A 23,886-nucleotide genomic window follows, 5' to 3' on the forward strand; every position below is an offset into this window, starting at 1 on the left:
TAAACGTCACCAAAGTGCTTCTCTCAGCCTGAAAAGGCTATTTTGACCAATGATATTTTTAAGAAAATGAGTGTCAGTTTTGTCATAAGGAAGGCATTTGGGCCCATGTATAGTGCATTGGGATTCTATTTGGGCACTTTTAGGTACAACACACAGTCGCCAGCCACTCAGAATGTACTGGCAACAAGTTACAGCCAAATGTCACCAAAGTGCTTCTCTCAGCCTGAAAAGGCTATTTAGACCCATGATATTTTTAAGATAGTGGGTGTCAGTTTAGTCATAAGGAAGGCCTTTGGGCTCTTGTATTGTGGATTGGGCTTCTATTTGGCCACTTTTAGCCAAGTCACACAGTCAGCAGCCACTTAGACTGTACTGGGAAGAAGTTACAGTTAAACGTCACCAAAGTGCTTCTCTCAGCCTGAAAAGGCTACTTTGACCAATGCATTTTTCAAAGAAAATGAGTGTCCGATTTTTCATAAGGAAGGCATTTGGGCCCATGTATAGTGCATTTGGGATTCTATTTGGGCACTTTTAGGTACAACACACAGTCGCCAGCCACTCAGAATGTACTGGGAACAAGTTACAGCCAAATGTCACCAAAGTGCTTCTCTCAGCCTGAAAAGGCTATTTAGACCCATGATATTTTTAAGAAAGTGGGTGTCAGTTTAGTCATAAGGAAGGCCTTTGGGCTCTTGTATTGTGGATTTGCCTTCTATTTGGCCACTTTTAGCCAAGTCACACAGTCAGCAGCCACTTAGACTGTACTGGGAACAAGTTACAGTTAAACGTCACCAAAGTGCTTCTCTCAGCCTGAAAAGGCTATTTTGACCAATGATATTTTTAAGAAAATGAGTGTCAGTTTTGTCATAAGGAAGGCATTTGGGCCCATGTATAGTGCATTGGGATTCTATTTGGGCACTTTTAGGTACAACACACAGTCGCCAGCCACTCAGAATGTACTGGGAACAAGTTACAGCCAAATGTCACCAAAGTGCTTCTCTCAGCCTGAAAAGGCTATTTAGACCCATGATATTTTTAAGAAAGTGGGTGTCAGTTTAGTCATAAGGAAGGCCTTTGGGCTCATGTATTGTGGATTGGGCTTCTATTTGGCCACTTTTAACCAAGTCACACAGTCAGCAGCCACTTAGACTGTACTGGGAACAAGTTACAGTTAAATGTCACCAAAGTGCTTCTCTCAGCCTGAAAAGGCTATTTTGACCAATGATTTTTTAAAGAAAATGAGTGTCAGTTTTGTCATAAGGAAGGCATTTGGGCCCATGTATAGTGCATTGGGATTCTATTTGGGCACTTTTAGGTACAACACACAGTCGCCAGCCACTCAGAATGTACTGGGAACAAGTTACAGCCAAATGTCACCAAAGTGCTTCTCTCAGCCTGAAAAGGCTATTTAGACCCATGATATTTTTAAGAAAGTGGGTGTCAGTTTAGTCATAAGGAAGGCCTTTGGGCTCATGTATTGTGGATTGGGCTTCTATTTGGCCACTTTTAACCAAGTCACACAGTCAGCAGCCACTTAGACTGTACTGGAAACAAGTTACAGTTAAATGTCACCAAAGTGCTTCTCTCAGCCTGAAAAGGCTATTTTGACCAATGATTTTTTAAAGAAAATGAGTGTCAGTTTTGTCATAAGGAAGGCATTTGGGCCCATGTATAGTGCATTGGGATTCTATTTGGGCACTTTTAGGTACAACACACAGTCACCAGCCACTCAGAATGTACTGGGAACAAGTTACAGCCAAATGTCACCAAAGTACTTCTCTCAGCCTGAAAAGGCTATTTAGACCCATGATATTTTTAAGAAAGTGGGTGTCAGTTTAGTCATAAGGAAGGCCTTTGGGCTCATGTATTGTGGATTGGGCTTCTATTTGGCCACTTTTAGCCAAGTCACACAGTCAGCAGCCACTTAGACTGTACTGGGAAGAAGTTACAGTTAAACGTCACCAAAGTGCTTCTCTCAGCCTGAAAAGGCTATTTTGACCAATGATATTTTTAAGAAAATGAGTGTCAGTTTTGTCATAAGGAAGGCATTTGGGCCCATGTATAGTGCATTGGGATTCTATTTGGGCACTTTTAGGTACAACACACAGTCGCCAGCCACTCAGAATGTACTGGGAACAAGTTACAGCCAAATGTCACCAAAGTGCTTCTCTCAGCCTGAAAAGGCTATTTAGACCCATGATATTTTTAAGAAAGTGGGTGTCAGTTTAGTCATAAGGAAGGCCTTTGGGCTCTTGTATTGTGGATTTGCCTTCTATTTGGCCACTTTTAGCCAAGTCACACAGTCAGCAGCCACTTAGATTGTACTGGGGCCAAGTTACAGTTAAACGTCACCAAAGTGCTTCTCTCAGCCTGAAAAGGCTACTTTGACCAATGCATTTTTCAAAGAAAATGAGTGTCCGATTTTTCATAAGGAAGGCATTTGGGCCCATGTATAGTGCATTGGGATTCTATTTGGGCACTTTTAGGTACAACACACAGTCGCCAGCCACTCAGAATGTACTGGGAACAAGTTACAGCCAAATGTCACCAAAGTGCTTCTCTCAGCCTGAAAAGGCTATTTAGACCCATGATATTTTTAAGAAAGTGGGTGTCAGTTTAGTCATAAGGAAGGCCTTTGGGCTCTTGTATTGTGGATTTGCCTTCTATTTGGCCACTTTTAGCCAAGTCACACAGTCAGCAGCCACTTAGACTGTACTGGGAACAAGTTACAGTTAAACGTCACCAAAGTGCTTCTCTCAGCCTGAAAAGGCTATTTTGACCAATGATATTTTTAAGAAAATGAGTGTCAGTTTTGTCATAAGGAAGGCATTTGGGCCCATGTATAGTGCATTGGGATTCTATTTGGGCACTTTTAGGTACAACACACAGTCGCCAGCCACTCAGAATGTACTGGGAACAAGTTACAGCCAAATGTCACCAAAGTGCTTCTCTCAGCCTGAAAAGGCTATTTAGACCCATGATATTTTTAAGAAAGTGGGTGTCAGTTTAGTCATAAGGAAGGCCTTTGGGCTCATGTATTGTGGATTGGGCTTCTATTTGGCCACTTTTAACCAAGTCACACAGTCAGCAGCCACTTAGACTGTACTGGGAACAAGTTACAGTTAAATGTCACCAAAGTGCTTCTCTCAGCCTGAAAAGGCTATTTTGACCAATGATTTTTTAAAGAAAATGAGTGTCAGTTTTGTCATAAGGAAGGCATTTGGGCCCATGTATAGTGCATTGGGATTCTATTTGGGCACTTTTAGGTACAACACACAGTCGCCAGCCACTCAGAATGTACTGGGAACAAGTTACAGCCAAATGTCACCAAAGTGCTTCTCTCAGCCTGAAAAGGCTATTTAGACCCATGATATTTTTAAGAAAGTGGGTGTCAGTTTAGTCATAAGGAAGGCCTTTGGGCTCATGTATTGTGGATTGGGCTTCTATTTGGCCACTTTTAACCAAGTCACACAGTCAGCAGCCACTTAGACTGTACTGGAAACAAGTTACAGTTAAATGTCACCAAAGTGCTTCTCTCAGCCTGAAAAGGCTATTTTGACCAATGATTTTTTAAAGAAAATGAGTGTCAGTTTTGTCATAAGGAAGGCATTTGGGCCCATGTATAGTGCATTGGGATTCTATTTGGGCACTTTTAGGTACAACACACAGTCACCAGCCACTCAGAATGTACTGGGAACAAGTTACAGCCAAATGTCACCAAAGTACTTCTCTCAGCCTGAAAAGGCTATTTAGACCCATGATATTTTTAAGAAAGTGGGTGTCAGTTTAGTCATAAGGAAGGCCTTTGGGCTCATGTATTGTGGATTGGGCTTCTATTTGGCCACTTTTAGCCAAGTCACACAGTCAGCAGCCACTTAGACTGTACTGGGAAGAAGTTACAGTTAAACGTCACCAAAGTGCTTCTCTCAGCCTGAAAAGGCTATTTTGACCAATGATATTTTTAAGAAAATGAGTGTCAGTTTTGTCATAAGGAAGGCATTTGGGCCCATGTATAGTGCATTGGGATTCTATTTGGGCACTTTTAGGTACAACACACAGTCGCCAGCCACTCAGAATGTACTGGGAACAAGTTACAGCCAAATGTCACCAAAGTGCTTCTCTCAGCCTGAAAAGGCTATTTAGACCCATGATATTTTTAAGAAAGTGGGTGTCAGTTTAGTCATAAGGAAGGCCTTTGGGCTCTTGTATTGTGGATTTGCCTTCTATTTGGCCACTTTTAGCCAAGTCACACAGTCAGCAGCCACTTAGATTGTACTGGGAACAAGTTACAGTTAAACGTCACCAAAGTGCTTCTCTCAGCCTGAAAAGGCTACTTTGACCAATGCATTTTTCAAAGAAAATGAGTGTCCGATTTTTCATAAGGAAGGCATTTGGGCCCATGTATAGTGCATTGGGATTCTATTTGGGCACTTTTAGGTACAACACACAGTCGCCAGCCACTCAGAATGTACTGGGAACAAGTTACAGCCAAATGTCACCAAAGTGCTTCTCTCAGCCTGAAAAGGCTATTTAGACCCATGATATTTTTAAGAAAGTGGGTGTCAGTTTAGTCATAAGGAAGGCCTTTGGGCTCATGTATTGTGGATTGGGCTTCTATTTGGCCACTTTTAACCAAGTCACACAGTCAGCAGCCACTTAGACTGTACTGGGAACAAGTTACAGTTAAATGTCACCAAAGTGCTTCTCTCAGCCTGAAAAGGCTATTTTGACCAATGATATTTTTAAGAAAATGAGTGTCAGTTTTGTCATAAGGAAGGCATTTGGGCCCATGTATAGTGCATTGGGATTCTATTTGGGCACTTTTAGGTACAACACACAGTCGCCAGCCACTCAGAATGTACTGGGAACAAGTTACAGCCAAATGTCACCAAAGTGCTTCTCTCAGCCTGAAAAGGCTATTTAGACCCATGATATTTTTAAGAAAGTGGGTGTCAGTTTAGTCATAAGGAAGGCCTTTGGGCTCTTGTATTGTGGATTTGCCTTCTATTTGGCCACTTTTAGCCAAGTCACACAGTCAGCAGCCACTTAGACTGTACTGGGAACAAGTTACAGTTAAACGTCACCAAAGTGCTTCTCTCAGCCTGAAAAGGCTATTTTGACCAATGATATTTTTAAGAAAATGAGTGTCAGTTTTGTCATAAGGAAGGCATTTGGGCCCATGTATAGTGCATTGGGATTCTATTTGGGCACTTTTAGGTACAACACACAGTCGCCAGCCACTCAGAATGTACTGGGAACAAGTTACAGCCAAATGTCACCAAAGTGCTTCTCTCAGCCTGAAAAGGCTATTTAGACCCATGATATTTTTAAGAAAGTGGGTGTCAGTTTAGTCATAAGGAAGGCCTTTGGGCTCATGTATTGTGGATTGGGCTTCTATTTGGCCACTTTTAACCAAGTCACACAGTCAGCAGCCACTTAGACTGTACTGGGAACAAGTTACAGTTAAATGTCACCAAAGTGCTTCTCTCAGCCTGAAAAGGCTATTTTGACCAATGATTTTTTAAAGAAAATGAGTGTCAGTTTTGTCATAAGGAAGGCATTTGGGCCCATGTATAGTGCATTGGGATTCTATTTGGGCACTTTTAGGTACAACACACAGTCGCCAGCCACTCAGAATGTACTGGGAACAAGTTACAGCCAAATGTCACCAAAGTGCTTCTCTCAGCCTGAAAAGGCTATTTAGACCCATGATATTTTTAAGAAAGTGGGTGTCAGTTTAGTCATAAGGAAGGCCTTTGGGCTCATGTATTGTGGATTGGGCTTCTATTTGGCCACTTTTAACCAAGTCACACAGTCAGCAGCCACTTAGACTGTACTGGAAACAAGTTACAGTTAAATGTCACCAAAGTGCTTCTCTCAGCCTGAAAAGGCTATTTTGACCAATGATTTTTTAAAGAAAATGAGTGTCAGTTTTGTCATAAGGAAGGCATTTGGGCCCATGTATAGTGCATTGGGATTCTATTTGGGCACTTTTAGGTACAACACACAGTCACCAGCCACTCAGAATGTACTGGGAACAAGTTACAGCCAAATGTCACCAAAGTACTTCTCTCAGCCTGAAAAGGCTATTTAGACCCATGATATTTTTAAGAAAGTGGGTGTCAGTTTAGTCATAAGGAAGGCCTTTGGGCTCATGTATTGTGGATTGGGCTTCTATTTGGCCACTTTTAGCCAAGTCACACAGTCAGCAGCCACTTAGACTGTACTGGGAAGAAGTTACAGTTAAACGTCACCAAAGTGCTTCTCTCAGCCTGAAAAGGCTATTTTGACCAATGATATTTTTAAGAAAATGAGTGTCAGTTTTGTCATAAGGAAGGCATTTGGGCCCATGTATAGTGCATTGGGATTCTATTTGGGCACTTTTAGGTACAACACACAGTCGCCAGCCACTCAGAATGTACTGGGAACAAGTTACAGCCAAATGTCACCAAATTGCTTCTCTCAGCCTGAAAAGGCTATTTAGACCCATGATATTTTTAAGAAAGTGGGTGTCAGTTTAGTCATAAGGAAGGCCTTTGGGCTCTTGTATTGTGGATTTGCCTTCTATTTGGCCACTTTTAGCCAAGTCACACAGTCAGCAGCCACTTAGATTGTACTGGGAACAAGTTACAGTTAAACGTCACCAAAGTGCTTCTCTCAGCCTGAAAAGGCTACTTTGACCAATGCATTTTTCAAAGAAAATGAGTGTCCGATTTTTCATAAGGAAGGCATTTGGGCCCATGTATAGTGCATTGGGATTCTATTTGGGCACTTTTAGGTACAACACACAGTCGCCAGCCACTCAGAATGTACTGGGAACAAGTTACAGCCAAATGTCACCAAAGTGCTTCTCTCAGCCTGAAAAGGCTATTTAGACCCATGATATTTTTAAGAAAGTGGGTGTCAGTTTAGTCATAAGGAAGGCCTTTGGGCTCATGTATTGTGGATTGGGCTTCTATTTGGCCACTTTTAACCAAGTCACACAGTCAGCAGCCACTTAGACTGTACTGGGAACAAGTTACAGTTAAATGTCACCAAAGTGCTTCTCTCAGCCTGAAAAGGCTATTTTGACCAATGATATTTTTAAGAAAATGAGTGTCAGTTTTGTCATAAGGAAGGCATTTGGGCCCATGTATAGTGCATTGGGATTCTATTTGGGCACTTTTAGGTACAACACACAGTCGCCAGCCACTCAGAATGTACTGGGAACAAGTTACAGCCAAATGTCACCAAAGTGCTTCTCTCAGCCTGAAAAGGCTATTTAGACCCATGATATTTTTAAGAAAGTGGGTGTCAGTTTAGTCATAAGGAAGGCCTTTGGGCTCATGTATTGTGGATTTGCCTTCTATTTGGCCACTTTTAGCCAAGTCACACAGTCAGCAGCCACTTAGATTGTACTGGGAACAAGTTACAGTTAAACGTCACCAAAGTGCTTCTCTCAGCCTGAAAAGGCTACTTTGACCAATGCATTTTTCAAAGAAAATGAGTGTCCGATTTTTCATAAGGAAGGCATTTGGGCCCATGTATAGTGCATTGGGATTCTATTTGGGCACTTTTAGGTACAACACACAGTCGCCAGCCACTCAGAATGTACTGGGAACAAGTTACAGCCAAATGTCACCAAAGTGCTTCTCTCAGCCTGAAAAGGCTATTTAGACCCATGATATTTTTAAGAAAGTGGGTGTCAGTTTAGTCATAAGGAAGGCCTTTGGGCTCATGTATTGTGGATTGGGCTTCTATTTGGCCACTTTTAGCCAAGTCACACAGTCAGCAGCCACTTAGATTGTACTGGGAACAAGTTACAGTTAAACGTCACCAAAGTGCTTCTCTCAGCCTGAAAAGGCTACTTTGACCAATGCATTTTTCAAAGAAAATGAGTGTCCGATTTTTCATAAGGAAGGCATTTGGGCCCATGTATAGTGCATTGGGATTCTATTTGGGCACTTTTAGGTACAACACACAGTCGCCAGCCACTCAGAATGTACTGGGAACAAGTTACAGCCAAATGTCACCAAAGTGCTTCTCTCAGCCTGAAAAGGCTATTTAGACCCATGATATTTTTAAGAAAGTGGGTGTCAGTTTAGTCATAAGGAAGGCCTTTGGGCTCTTGTATTGTGGATTTGCCTTCTATTTGGCCACTTTTAGCCAAGTCACACAGTCAGCAGCCACTTAGATTGTACTGGGAACAAGTTACAGTTAAACGTCACCAAAGTGCTTCTCTCAGCCTGAAAAGGCTACTTTGACCAATGCATTTTTCAAAGAAAATGAGTGTCCGATTTTTCATAAGGAAGGCATTTGGACCCATGTATAGTGCATTGGGATTCTATTTGGGCACTTTTAGGTACAACACACAGTCGCCAGCCACTCAGAATGTACTGGGAACAAGTTACAGCCAAATGTCACCAAAGTGCTTCTCTCAGCCTGAAAAGGCTATTTAGACCCATGATATTTTTAAGAAAGTGGGTGTCAGTTTAGTCATAAGGAAGGCCTTTGGGCTCTTGTATTGTGGATTTGCCTTCTATTTGGCCACTTTTAGCCAAGTCACACAGTCAGCAGCCACTTAGATTGTACTGGGAACAAGTTACAGTTAAACGTCACCAAAGTGCTTCTCTCAGCCTGAAAAGGCTACTTTGAACAATGCATTTTTCAAAGAAAATGAGTGTCCGATTTTTCATAAGGAAGGCATTTGGGCCCATGTATAGTGCATTGGGATTCTATTTGGGCACTTTTAGGTACAACACACAGTCGCCAGCCACTCAGAATGTACTGGGAACAAGTTACAGCCAAATGTCACCAAAGTGCTTCTCTCAGCCTGAAAAGGCTATTTAGACCCATGATATTTTTAAGAAAGTGGGTGTCAGTTTAGTCATAAGGAAGGCCTTTGGGCTCTTGTATTGTGGATTTGCCTTCTATTTGGCCACTTTTAGCCAAGTCACACAGTCAGCAGCCACTTAGACTGTACTGGAAACAAGTTACAGTTAAACGTCACCAAAGTGCTTCTCTCAGCCTGAAAAGGCTACTTTGACCAATGCATTTTTCAAAGAAAATGAGTGTCCGATTTTTCATAAGGAAGGCATTTGGGCCCATGTATAGTGCATTTGGGATTCTATTTGGGCACTTTTAGGTACAACACACAGTCGCCAGCCACTCAGAATGTACTGGGAACAAGTTACAGCCAAATGTCACCAAAGTGCTTCTCTCAGCCTGAAAAGGCTATTTAGACCCATGATATTTTTAAGAAAGTGGGTGTCAGTTTAGTCATAAGGAAGGCCTTTGGGCTCATGTATTGTGGATTGGGCTTCTATTTGGCCACTTTTAGCCAAGTCACACAGTCAGCAGCCACTTAGACTGTACTGGGAAGAAGTTACAGTTAAACGTCACCAAAGTGCTTCTCTCAGCCTGAAAAGGCTATTTTGACCAATGATATTTTTAAGAAAATGAGTGTCAGTTTTGTCATAAGGAAGGCATTTGGGCCCATGTATAGTGCATTGGGATTCTATTTGGGCACTTTTAGGTACAACACACAGTCGCCAGCCACTCAGAATGTACTGGGAACAAGTTACAGCCAAATGTCACCAAAGTGCTTCTCTCAGCCTGAAAAGGCTATTTAGACCCATGATATTTTTAAGAAAGTGGGTGTCAGTTTAGTCATAAGGAAGGCCTTTGGGCTCTTGTATTGTGGATTTGCCTTCTATTTGGCCACTTTTAGCCAAGTCACACAGTCAGCAGCCACTTAGATTGTACTGGGAACAAGTTACAGTTAAACGTCACCGAAGTGCTTCTCTCAGCCTGAAAAGGCTACTTTGACCAATGCATTTTTCAAAGAAAATGAGTGTCCGATTTTTCATAAGGAAGGCATTTGGGCCCATGTACAGTGCATTGGGATTCTATTTGGGCACTTTTAGGTACAACACACAGTCGCCAGCCACTCAGAATGTACTGGGAACAAGTTACAGCCAAATGTCACCAAAGTGCTTCTCTCAGCCTGAAAAGGCTATTTAGACCCATGATATTTTTAAGAAAGTGGGTGTCAGTTTAGTCATAAGGAAGGCCTTTGGGCTCATGTATTGTGGATTGGGCTTCTATTTGGCCACTTTTAACCAAGTCACACAGTCAGCAGCCACTTAGACTGTACTGGGAACAAGTTACAGTTAAATGTCACCAAAGTGCTTCTCTCAGCCTGAAAAGGCTATTTTGACCAATGATTTTTTTAAGAAAATGAGTGTCAGTTTTGTCATAAGGAAGGCATTTGGGCCCATGTATAGTGCATTGGGATTCTATTTGGGCACTTTTAGGTACAACACACAGTCGCCAGCCACTCAGAATGTACTGGGAACAAGTTACAGCCAAATGTCACCAAAGTGCTTCTCTCAGCCTGAAAAGGCTATTTAGACCCATGATATTTTTAAGAAAGTGGGTGTCAGTTTAGTCATAAGGAAGGCCTTTGGGCTCATGTATTGTGGATTGGGCTTCTATTTGGCCACTTTTAACCAAGTCACACAGTCAGCAGCCACTTAGACTGTACTGGGAACAAGTTACAGTTAAATGTCACCAAAGTGCTTCTCTCAGCCTGAAAAGGCTATTTTGACCAATGATTTTTTAAAGAAAATGAGTGTCAGTTTTGTCATAAGGAAGGCATTTGGGCCCATGTATAGTGCATTGGGATTCTATTTGGGCACTTTTAGGTACAACACACAGTCGCCAGCCACTCAGAATGTACTGGGAACAAGTTACAGCCAAATGTCACCAAAGTACTTCTCTCAGCCTGAAAAGGCTATTTAGACCCATGATATTTTTAAGAAAGTGGGTGTCAGTTTAGTCATAAGGAAGGCCTTTGGGCTCATGTATTGTGGATTGGGCTTCTATTTGGCCACTTTTAGCCAAGTCACACAGTCAGCAGCCACTTAGACTGTACTGGGAAGAAGTTACAGTTAAACGTCACCAAAGTGCTTCTCTCAGCCTGAAAAGGCTATTTTGACCAATGATATTTTTAAGAAAATGAGTGTCAGTTTTGTCATAAGGAAGGCATTTGGGCCCATGTATAGTGCATTGGGATTCTATTTGGGCACTTTTAGGTACAACACACAGTCGCCAGCCACTCAGAATGTACTGGGAACAAGTTACAGCCAAATGTCACCAAAGTGCTTCTCTCAGCCTGAAAAGGCTATTTAGACCCATGATATTTTTAAGAAAGTGGGTGTCAGTTTAGTCATAAGGAAGGCCTTTGGGCTCTTGTATTGTGGATTTGCCTTCTATTTGGCCACTTTTAGCCAAGTCACACAGTCAGCAGCCACTTAGACTGTACTGGGAACAAGTTACAGTTAAACGTCACCAAAGTGCTTCTCTCAGCCTGAAAAGGCTATTTTGACCAATGATATTTTTAAGAAAATGAGTGTCAGTTTTGTCATAAGGAAGGCATTTGGGCCCATGTATAGTGCATTGGGATTCTATTTGGGCACTTTTAGGTACAACACACAGTCGCCAGCCACTCAGAATGTACTGGGAACAAGTTACAGCCAAATGTCACCAAAGTGCTTCTCTCAGCCTGAAAAGGCTATTTAGACCCATGATATTTTTAAGAAAGTGGGTGTCAGTTTAGTCATAAGGAAGGCCTTTGGGCTCATGTATTGTGGATTGGGCTTCTATTTGGCCACTTTTAACCAAGTCACACAGTCAGCAGCCACTTAGACTGTACTGGGAACAAGTTACAGTTAAATGTCACCAAAGTGCTTCTCTCAGCCTGAAAAGGCTACTTTGACCAATGCATTTTTCAAAGAAAATGAGTGTCCGATTTTTCATAAGGAAGGCATTTGGGCCCATGTATAGTGCATTGGGATTCTATTTGGGCACTTTTAGGTACAACACACAGTCGCCAGCCACTCAGAATGTACTGGGAACAAGTTACAGCCAAATGTCACCAAAGTGCTTCTCTCAGCCTGAAAAGGCTATTTAGACCCATGATATTTTTAAGAAAGTGGGTGTCAGTTTAGTCATAAGGAAGGCCTTTGGGCTCTTGTATTGTGGATTTGCCTTCTATTTGGCCACTTTTAGCCAAGTCACACAGTCAGCAGCCACTTAGACTGTACTGGGAACAAGTTACAGTTAAACGTCACCAAAGTGCTTCTCTCAGCCTGAAAAGGCTATTTTGACCAATGATATTTTTAAGAAAATGAGTGTCAGTTTTGTCATAAGGAAGGCATTTGGGCCCATGTATAGTGCATTGGGATTCTATTTGGGCACTTTTAGGTACAACACACAGTCGCCAGCCACTCAGAATGTACTGGGAACAAGTTACAGCCAAATGTCACCAAAGTGCTTCTCTCAGCCTGAAAAGGCTATTTAGACCCATGATATTTTAAGAAAGTGGGTGTCAGTTTAGTCATAAGGAAGGCCTTTGGGCTCATGTATTGTGGATTGGGCTTCTATTTGGCCACTTTTAGCCAAGTCACACAGTCAGCAGCCACTTAGACTGTACTGGGAACAAGTTACAGTTAAACGTCACCAAAGTGCTTCTCTCAGCCTGAAAAGGCTACTTTGACCAATGCATTTTTCAAAGAAAATGAGTGTCCGATTTTTCATAAGGAAGGCATTTGGGCCCATGTATAGTGCATTGGGATTCTATTTGGGCATTTTTAGGTACAACACACAGTCGCCAGCCACTCAGAATGTACTGGGAACAAGTTACAGCCAAATGTCACCAAAGTGCTTCTCTCAGCCTGAAAAGGCTATTTAGACCCATGATATTTTTAAGAAAGTGGGTGTCAGTTTAGTCATAAGGAAGGCCTTTGGGCTCTTGTATTGTGGATTTGCCTTCTATTTGGCCACTTTTAGCCAAGTCACACAGTCAGCAGCCACTTAGACTGTACTGGGAACAAGTTACAGTTAAACGTCACCAAAGTGCTTCTCTCAGCCTGAAAAGGCTATTTTGACCAATGATATTTTTAAGAAAATGAGTGTCAGTTTTGTCATAAGGAAGGCATTTGGGCCCATGTATAGTGCATTGGGATTCTATTTGGGCACTTTTAGGTACAACACACAGTCGCCAGCCACTCAGAATGTACTGGGAACAAGTTACAGCCAAATGTCACCAAAGTGCTTCTCTCAGCCTGAAAAGGCTATTTAGACCCATGATATTTTTAAGAAAGTGGGTGTCAGTTTAGTCATAAGGAAGGCCTTTGGGCTCATGTATTGTGGATTGGGCTTCTATTTGGCCACTTTTAACCAAGTCACACAGTCAGCAGCCACTTAGACTGTACTGGGAACAAGTTACAGTTAAACGTCACCAAAGTGCTTCTCTCAGCCTGAAAAGGCTACTTTGACCAATGCATTTTTCAAAGAAAATGAGTGTCCGATTTTTCATAAGGAAGGCATTTGGGCCCATGTATAGTGCATTTGGGATTCTATTTGGGCACTTTTAGGTACAACACACAGTCGCCAGCCACTCAGAATGTACTGGGAACAAGTTACAGCCAAATGTCACCAAAGTGCTTCTCTCAGCCTGAAAAGGCTATTTAGACCCATGATATTTTTAAGAAAGTGGGTGTCAGTTTAGTCATAAGGAAGGCCTTTGGGCTCTTGTATTGTGGATTTGCCTTCTATTTGGCCACTTTTAGCCAAGTCACACAGTCAGCAGCCACTTAGACTGTACTGGAAACAAGTTACAGTTAAACGTCACCAAAGTGCTTCTCTCAGCCTGAAAAGGCTACTTTGACCAATGCATTTTTCAAAGAAAATGAGTGTCCGATTTTTCATAAGGAAGGCATTTGGGCCCATGTATAGTGCATTTGGGATTCTATTTGGGCACTTTTAGGTACAACACACAGTCGCCAGCCACTCAGAATGTACTGGGAACAAGTTACAGCCAAATGTCACCAAAGTGCTTCTCTCAGCCTGAAAAGGCTATTTAGACCCATGATATTTTTAAGAAAGTGGGTGTCAGTTTAGTCATAAGGAAGGCCTTTGGGCTCATGTATTGTGGATTGGGCTTCTATTTGGCCACTTTTAGCCAAGTCACACAGTCAGCAGCCACTTAGACTGTACTGGGAAGAAGTTACAGTTAAACGTCACCAAAGTGCTTCTCTCAGCCTGAAAAGGCTATTTTGACCAATGATATTTTTAAGAAAATGAGTGTCAGTTTTGTCATAAGGAAGGCATTTGGGCCCATGTATAGTGCATTGGGATTCTATTTGGGCACTTTTAGGTACAACACACAGTCGCCAGCCACTCAGAATGTACTGGGAACAAGTTACAGCCAAATGTCACCAAAGTGCTTCTCTCAGCCTGAAAAGGCTATTTAGACCCATGATATTTTTAAGAAAGTGGGTGTCAGTTTAGTCATAAGGAAGGCCTTTGGGCTCTTGTATTGTGGATTTGCCTTCTATTTGGCCACTTTTAGCCAAGTCACACAGTCAGCAGCCACTTAGATTGTACTGGGAACAAGTTACAGTTAAACGTCACCGAAGTGCTTCTCTCAGCCTGAAAAGGCTACTTTGACCAATGCATTTTTCAAAGAAAATGAGTGTCCGATTTTTCATAAGGAAGGCATTTGGGCCCATGTATAGTGCATTGGGATTCTATTTGGGCACTTTTAGGTACAACACACAGTCGCCAGCCACTCAGAATGTACTGGGAACAAGTTACAGCCAAATGTCACCAAAGTGCTTCTCTCAGCCTGAAAAGGCTATTTAGACCCATGATATTTTTAAGAAAGTGGGTGTCAGTTTAGTCATAAGGAAGGCCTTTGGGCTCATGTATTGTGGATTGGGCTTCTATTTGGCCACTTTTAACCAAGTCACACAGTCAGCAGCCACTTAGACTGTACTGGGAACAAGTTACAGTTAAATGTCACCAAAGTGCTTCTCTCAGCCTGAAAAGGCTATTTTGACCAATGATTTTTTTAAGAAAATGAGTGTCAGTTTTGTCATAAGGAAGGCATTTGGGCCCATGTATAGTGCATTGGGATTCTATTTGGGCACTTTTAGGTACAACACACAGTCGCCAGCCACTCAGAATGTACTGGGAACAAGTTACAGCCAAATGTCACCAAAGTGCTTCTCTCAGCCTGAAAAGGCTATTTAGACCCATGATATTTTTAAGAAAGTGGGTGTCAGTTTAGTCATAAGGAAGGCCTTTGGGCTCATGTATTGTGGATTGGGCTTCTATTTGGCCACTTTTAACCAAGTCACACAGTCAGCAGCCACTTAGACTGTACTGGGAACAAGTTACAGTTAAATGTCACCAAAGTGCTTCTCTCAGCCTGAAAAGGCTATTTTGACCAATGATTTTTTAAAGAAAATGAGTGTCAGTTTTGTCATAAGGAAGGCATTTGGGCCCATGTATAGTGCATTGGGATTCTATTTGGGCACTTTTAGGTACAACACACAGTCGCCAGCCACTCAGAATGTACTGGGAACAAGTTACAGCCAAATGTCACCAAAGTACTTCTCTCAGCCTGAAAAGGCTATTTAGACCCATGATATTTTTAAGAAAGTGGGTGTCAGTTTAGTCATAAGGAAGGCCTTTGGGCTCATGTATTGTGGATTGGGCTTCTATTTGGCCACTTTTAGCCAAGTCACACAGTCAGCAGCCACTTAGACTGTACTGGGAAGAAGTTACAGTTAAACGTCACCAAAGTGCTTCTCTCAGCCTGAAAAGGCTATTTTGACCAATGATATTTTTAAGAAAATGAGTGTCAGTTTTGTCATAAGGAAGGCATTTGGGCCCATGTATAGTGCATTGGGATTCTATTTGGGCACTTTTAGGTACAACACACAGTCGCCAGCCACTCAGAATGTACTGGGAACAAGTTACAGCCAAATGTCACCAAAGTGCTTCTCTCAGCCTGAAAAGGCTATTTAGACCCATGATATTTTTAAGAAAGTGGGTGTCAGTTTAGTCATAAGGAAGGCCTTTGGGCTCTTGTATTGTGGATTTGCCTTCTATTTGGCCACTTTTAGCCAAGTCACACAGTCAGCAGCCACTTAGACTGTACTGGGAACAAGTTACAGTTAAACGTCACCAAAGTGCTTCTCTCAGCCTGAAAAGGCTATTTTGACCAATGATATTTTTAAGAAAATGAGTGTCAGTTTTGTCATAAGGAAGGCATTTGGGCCCATGTATAGTGCATTGGGATTCTATTTGGGCACTTTTAGGTACAACACACAGTCGCCAGCCACTCAGAATGTACTGGGAACAAGTTACAGCCAAATGTCACCAAAGTGCTTCTCTCAGCCTGAAAAGGCTATTTAGACCCATGATATTTTTAAGAAAGTGGGTGTCAGTTTAGTCATAAGGAAGGCCTTTGGGCTCATGTATTGTGGATTGGGCTTCTATTTGGCCACTTTTAACCAAGTCACACAGTCAGCAGCCACTTAGACTGTACTGGAAACAAGTTACAGTTAAATGTCACCAAAGTGCTTCTCTCAGCCTGAAAAGGCTATTTTGACCAATGATTTTTTAAAGAAAATGAGTGTCAGTTTTGTCATAAGGAAGGCATTTGGGCCCATGTATAGTGCATTGGGATTCTATTTGGGCACTTTTAGGTACAACACACAGTCACCAGCCACTCAGAATGTACTGGGAACAAGTTACAGCCAAATGTCACCAAAGTACTTCTCTCAGCCTGAAAAGGCTATTTAGACCCATGATATTTTTAAGAAAGTGGGTGTCAGTTTAGTCATAAGGAAGGCCTTTGGGCTCATGTATTGTGGATTGGGCTTCTATTTGGCCACTTTTAGCCAAGTCACACAGTCAGCAGCCACTTAGACTGTACTGGGAAGAAGTTACAGTTAAACGTCACCAAAGTGCTTCTCTCAGCCTGAAAAGGCTATTTTGACCAATGATATTTTTAAGAAAATGAGTGTCAGTTTTGTCATAAGGAAGGCATTTGGGCCCATGTATAGTGCATTGGGATTCTATTTGGGCACTTTTAGGTACAACACACAGTCGCCAGCCACTCAGAATGTACTGGGAACAAGTTACAGCCAAATGTCACCAAAGTGCTTCTCTCAGCCTGAAAAGGCTATTTAGACCCATGATATTTTTAAGAAAGTGGGTGTCAGTTTAGTCATAAGGAAGGCCTTTGGGCTCTTGTATTGTGGATTTGCCTTCTATTTGGCCACTTTTAGCCAAGTCACACAGTCAGCAGCCACTTAGATTGTACTGGGAACAAGTTACAGTTAAACGTCACCGAAGTGCTTCTCTCAGCCTGAAAAGGCTACTTTGACCAATGCATTTTTCAAAGAAAATGAGTGTCCGATTTTTCATAAGGAAGGCATTTGGGCCCATGTATAGTGCATTGGGATTCTATTTGGGCACTTTTAGGTACAACACACAGTCGCCAGCCACTCAGAATGTACTGGGAACAAGTTACAGCCAAATGTCACCAAAGTGCTTCTCTCAGCCTGAAAAGGCTATTTAGACCCATGATATTTTTAAGAAAGTGGGTGTCAGTTTAGTCATAAGGAAGGCCTTTGGGCTCTTGTATTGTGGATTTGCCTTCTATTTGGCCACTTTTAGCCAAGTCACACAGTCAGCAGCCACTTAGACTGTACTGGGAACAAGTTACAGTTAAACGTCACCAAAGTGCTTCTCTCAGCCTGAAAAGGCTATTTTGACCAATGATATTTTTAAGAAAATGAGTGTCAGTTTTGTCATAAGGAAGGCATTTGGGCCCATGTATAGTGCATTGGGATTCTATTTGGGCACTTTTAGGTACAACACACAGTCGCCAGCCACTCAGAATGTACTGGGAACAAGTTACAGCCAAATGTCACCAAAGTGCTTCTCTCAGCCTGAAAAGGCTATTTAGACCCATGATATTTTTAAGAAAGTGGGTGTCAGTTTAGTCATAAGGAAGGCCTTTGGGCTCATGTATTGTGGATTGGGCTTCTATTTGGCCACTTTTAACCAAGTCACACAGTCAGCAGCCACTTAGACTGTACTGGAAACAAGTTACAGTTAAATGTCACCAAAGTGCTTCTCTCAGCCTGAAAAGGCTATTTTGACCAATGATTTTTTAAAGAAAATGAGTGTCAGTTTTGTCATAAGGAAGGCATTTGGGCCCATGTATAGTGCATTGGGATTCTATTTGGGCACTTTTAGGTACAACACACAGTCACCAGCCACTCAGAATGTACTGGGAACAAGTTACAGCCAAATGTCACCAAAGTACTTCTCTCAGCCTGAAAAGGCTATTTAGACCCATGATATTTTTAAGAAAGTGGGTGTCAGTTTAGTCATAAGGAAGGCCTTTGGGCTCATGTATTGTGGATTGGGCTTCTATTTGGCCACTTTTAGCCAAGTCACACAGTCAGCAGCCACTTAGACTGTACTGGGAAGAAGTTACAGTTAAACGTCACCAAAGTGCTTCTCTCAGCCTGAAAAGGCTATTTTGACCAATGATATTTTTAAGAAAATGAGTGTCAGTTTTGTCATAAGGAAGGCATTTGGGCCCATGTATAGTGCATTGGGATTCTATTTGGGCACTTTTAGGTACAACACACAGTCGCCAGCCACTCAGAATGTACTGGGAACAAGTTACAGCCAAATGTCACCAAAGTGCTTCTCTCAGCCTGAAAAGGCTATTTAGACCCATGATATTTTTAAGAAAGTGGGTGTCAGTTTAGTCATAAGGAAGGCCTTTGGGCTCTTGTATTGTGGATTTGCCTTCTATTTGGCCACTTTTAGCCAAGTCACACAGTCAGCAGCCACTTAGATTGTACTGGGAACAAGTTACAGTTAAACGTCACCGAAGTGCTTCTCTCAGCCTGAAAAGGCTACTTTGACCAATGCATTTTTCAAAGAAAATGAGTGTCCGATTTTTCATAAGGAAGGCATTTGGGCCCATGTATAGTGCATTGGGATTCTATTTGGGCACTTTTAGGTACAACACACAGTCGCCAGCCACTCAGAATGTACTGGGAACAAGTTACAGCCAAATGTCACCAAAGTGCTTCTCTCAGCCTGAAAAGGCTATTTAGACCCATGATATTTTTAAGAAAGTGGGTGTCAGTTTAGTCATAAGGAAGGCCTTTGGGCTCATGTATTGTGGATTGGGCTTCTATTTGGCCACTTTTAACCAAGTCACACAGTCAGCAGCCACTTAGACTGTACTGGGAACAAGTTACAGTTAAATGTCACCAAAGTGCTTCTCTCAGCCTGAAAAGGCTATTTTGACCAATGATATTTTTAAGAAAATGAGTGTCAGTTTTGTCATAAGGAAGGCATTTGGGCCCATGTATAGTGCATTGGGATTCTATTTGGGCACTTTTAGGTACAACACACAGTCACCAGCCACTCAGAATGTACTGGGAACAAGTTACAGCCAAATGTCACCAAAGTACTTCTCTCAGCCTGAAAAGGCTATTTAGACCCATGATATTTTTAAGAAAGTGGGTGTCAGTTTAGTCATAAGGAAGGCCTTTGGGCTCATGTATTGTGGATTGGGCTTCTATTTGGCCACTTTTAGCCAAGTCACACAGTCAGCAGCCACTTAGACTGTACTGGGAAGAAGTTACAGTTAAACGTCACCAAAGTGCTTCTCTCAGCCTGAAAAGGCTATTTTGACCAATGATATTTTTAAGAAAATGAGTGTCAGTTTTGTCATAAGGAAGGCATTTGGGCCCATGTATAGTGCATTGGGATTCTATTTGGGCACTTTTAGGTACAACACACAGTCGCCAGCCACTCAGAATGTACTGGGAACAAGTTACAGCCAAATGTCACCAAAGTGCTTCTCTCAGCCTGAAAAGGCTATTTAGACCCATGATATTTTTAAGAAAGTGGGTGTCAGTTTAGTCATAAGGAAGGCCTTTGGGCTCTTGTATTGTGGATTTGCCTTCTATTTGGCCACTTTTAGCCAAGTCACACAGTCAGCAGCCACTTAGATTGTACTGGGAACAAGTTACAGTTAAACGTCACCGAAGTGCTTCTCTCAGCCTGAAAAGGCTACTTTGACCAATGCATTTTTCAAAGAAAATGAGTGTCCGATTTTTCATAAGGAAGGCATTTGGGCCCATGTATAGTGCATTGGGATTCTATTTGGGCACTTTTAGGTACAACACACAGTCGCCAGCCACTCAGAATGTACTGGGAACAAGTTACAGCCAAATGTCACCAAAGTGCTTCTCTCAGCCTGAAAAGGCTATTTAGACCCATGATATTTTTAAGAAAGTGGGTGTCAGTTTAGTCATAAGGAAGGCCTTTGGGCTCATGTATTGTGGATTGGGCTTCTATTTGGCCACTTTTAACCAAGTCACACAGTCAGCAGCCACTTAGACTGTACTGGGAACAAGTTACAGTTAAATGTCACCAAAGTGCTTCTCTCAGCCTGAAAAGGCTATTTTGACCAATGATATTTTTAAGAAAATGAGTGTCAGTTTTGTCATAAGGAAGGCATTTGGGCCCATGTATAGTGCATTGGGATTCTATTTGGGCACTTTTAGGTACAACACACAGTCGCCAGCCACTCAGAATGTACTGGGAACAAGTTACAGCCAAATGTCACCAAAGTGCTTCTCTCAGCCTGAAAAGGCTATTTAGACCCATGATATTTTTAAGAAAGTGGGTGTCAGTTTAGTCATAAGGAAGGCCTTTGGGCTCATGTATTGTGGATTGGGCTTCTATTTGGCCACTTTTAACCAAGTCACACAGTCAGCAGCCACTTAGACTGTACTGGGAACAAGTTACAGTTAAATGTCACCAAAGTGCTTCTCTCAGCCTGAAAAGGCTATTTTGACCAATGATATTTTTAAGAAAATGAGTGTCAGTTTTGTCATAAGGAAGGCATTTGGGCCCATGTATAGTGCATTGGGATTCTATTTGGGCACTTTTAGGTACAACACACAGTCGCCAGCCACTCAGAATGTACTGGGAACAAGTTACAGCCAAATGTCACCAAAGTGCTTCTCTCAGCCTGAAAAGGCTATTTAGACCCATGATATTTTTAAGAAAGTGGGTGTCAGTTTAGTCATAAGGAAGGCCTTTGGGCTCTTGTATTGTGGATTTGCCTTCTATTTGGCCACTTTTAGCCAAGTCACACAGTCAGCAGCCACTTAGACTGTACTGGGAACAAGTTACAGTTAAACGTCACCAAAGTGCTTCTCTCAGCCTGAAAAGGCTATTTTGACCAATGATATTTTTAAGAAAATGAGTGTCAGTTTTGTCATAAGGAAGGCATTTGGGCCCATGTATAGTGCATTGGGATTCTATTTGGGCACTTTTAGGTACAACACACAGTCGCCAGCCACTCAGAATGTACTGGGAACAAGTTACAGCCAAATGTCACCAAAGTGCTTCTCTCAGCCTGAAAAGGCTATTTAGACCCATGATATTTTTAAGAAAGTGGGTGTCAGTTTAGTCATAAGGAAGGCCTTTGGGCTCATGTATTGTGGATTGGGCTTCTATTTGGCCACTTTTAACCAAGTCACACAGTCAGCAGCCACTTAGACTGTACTGGGAACAAGTTACAGTTAAATGTCACCAAAGTGCTTCTCTCAGCCTGAAAAGGCTACTTTGACCAATGCATTTTTCAAAGAAAATGAGTGTCCGATTTTTCATAAGGAAGGCATTTGGGCCCATGTATAGTGCATTGGGATTCTATTTGGGCACTTTTAGGTACAACACACAGTCGCCAGCCACTCAGAATGTACTGGGAACAAGTTACAGCCAAATGTCACCAAAGTGCTTCTCTCAGCCTGAAAAGGCTATTTAGACCCATGATATTTTTAAGAAAGTGGGTGTCAGTTTAGTCATAAGGAAGGCCTTTGGGCTCTTGTATTGTGGATTTGCCTTCTATTTGGCCACTTTTAGCCAAGTCACACAGTCAGCAGCCACTTAGACTGTACTGGGAACAAGTTACAGTTAAACGTCACCAAAGTGCTTCTCTCAGCCTGAAAAGGCTATTTTGACCAATGATATTTTTAAGAAAATGAGTGTCAGTTTTGTCATAAGGAAGGCATTTGGGCCCATGTATAGTGCATTGGGATTCTATTTGGGCACTTTTAGGTACAACACACAGTCGCCAGCCACTCAGAATGTACTGGGAACAAGTTACAGCCAAATGTCACCAAAGTGCTTCTCTCAGCCTGAAAAGGCTATTTAGACCCATGATATTTTAAGAAAGTGGGTGTCAGTTTAGTCATAAGGAAGGCCTTTGGGCTCATGTATTGTGGATTGGGCTTCTATTTGGCCACTTTTAGCCAAGTCACACAGTCAGCAGCCACTTAGACTGTACTGGGAACAAGTTACAGTTAAACGTCACCAAAGTGCTTCTCTCAGCCTGAAAAGGCTACTTTGACCAATGCATTTTTCAAAGAAAATGAGTGTCCGATTTTTCATAAGGAAGGCATTTGGGCCCATGTATAGTGCATTGGGATTCTATTTGGGCATTTTTAGGTACAACACACAGTCGCCAGCCACTCAGAATGTACTGGGAACAAGTTACAGCCAAATGTCACCAAAGTGCTTCTCTCAGCCTGAAAAGGCTATTTAGACCCATGATATTTTTAAGAAAGTGGGTGTCAGTTTAGTCATAAGGAAGGCCTTTGGGCTCTTGTATTGTGGATTTGCCTTCTATTTGGCCACTTTTAGCCAAGTCACACAGTCAGCAGCCACTTAGACTGTACTGGGAACAAGTTACAGTTAAACGTCACCAAAGTGCTTCTCTCAGCCTGAAAAGGCTATTTTGACCAATGATATTTTTAAGAAAATGAGTGTCAGTTTTGTCATAAGGAAGGCATTTGGGCCCATGTATAGTGCATTGGGATTCTATTTGGGCACTTTTAGGTACAACACACAGTCGCCAGCCACTCAGAATGTACTGGGAACAAGTTACAGCCAAATGTCACCAAAGTGCTTCTCTCAGCCTGAAAAGGCTATTTAGACCCATGATATTTTTAAGAAAGTGGGTGTCAGTTTAGTCATAAGGAAGGCATTTGGGCTCTTGTATTGTGGATTTGCCTTCTATTTGGCCACTTTTAGCCAAGTCACACAGTCAGCAGCCACTTAGATTGTACTGGGAACAAGTTACAGTTAAACGTCACCAAAGTGCTTCTCTCAGCCTGAAAAGGCTACTATGACCAATGCATTTTTCAAAGAAAATGAGTGTCCGATTTTTCATAAGGAAGGCATTTGGACCCATGTATAGTGCATTGGGATTCTATTTGGGCACTTTTAGGTACAACACACAGTCGCCAGCCACTCAGAATGTACTGGGAACAAGTTACAGCCAAATGTCACCAAAGTGCTTCTCTCAGCCTGAAAAGGCTATTTAGACCCATGATATTTTTAAGAAAGTGGGTGTCAGTTTAGTCATAAGGAAGGCCTTTGGGCTCTTGTATTGTGGATTTGCCTTCTATTTGGCCACTTTTAGCCAAGTCACACAGTCAGCAGCCACTTAGATTGTACTGGGAACAAGTTACAGTTAAACGTCACCAAAGTGCTTCTCTCAGCCTGAAAAGGCTACTTTGACCAATGCATTTTTCAAAGAAAATGAGTGTCCGATTTTTCATAAGGAAGGCATTTGGGCCCATGTATAGTGCATTGGGATTCTATTTGGGCACTTTTAGGTACAACACACAGTCGCCAGCCACTCAGAATGTACTGGGAACAAGTTACAGCCAAATGTCACCAAAGTGCTTCTCTCAGCCTGAAAAGGCTATTTAGACCCATGATATTTTTAAGAAAGTGGGTGTCAGTTTAGTCATAAGGAAGGCCTTTGGGCTCTTGTATTGTGGATTTGCCTTCTATTTGGCCACTTTTAGCCAAGTCACACAGTCAGCAGCCACTTAGACTGTACTGGGAACAAGTTACAGTTAAACGTCACCAAAGTGCTTCTCTCAGCCTGAAAAGGCTACTTTGACCAATGCATTTTTCAAAGAAAATGAG

The sequence above is a fragment of the Gymnoscopelus microlampas genome (assembly GCF_963454915.1).
Source record: "Gymnoscopelus microlampas genome assembly, chromosome: 22".
Classification (NCBI taxonomy): domain Eukaryota; kingdom Metazoa; phylum Chordata; class Actinopteri; order Myctophiformes; family Myctophidae; genus Gymnoscopelus; species Gymnoscopelus microlampas.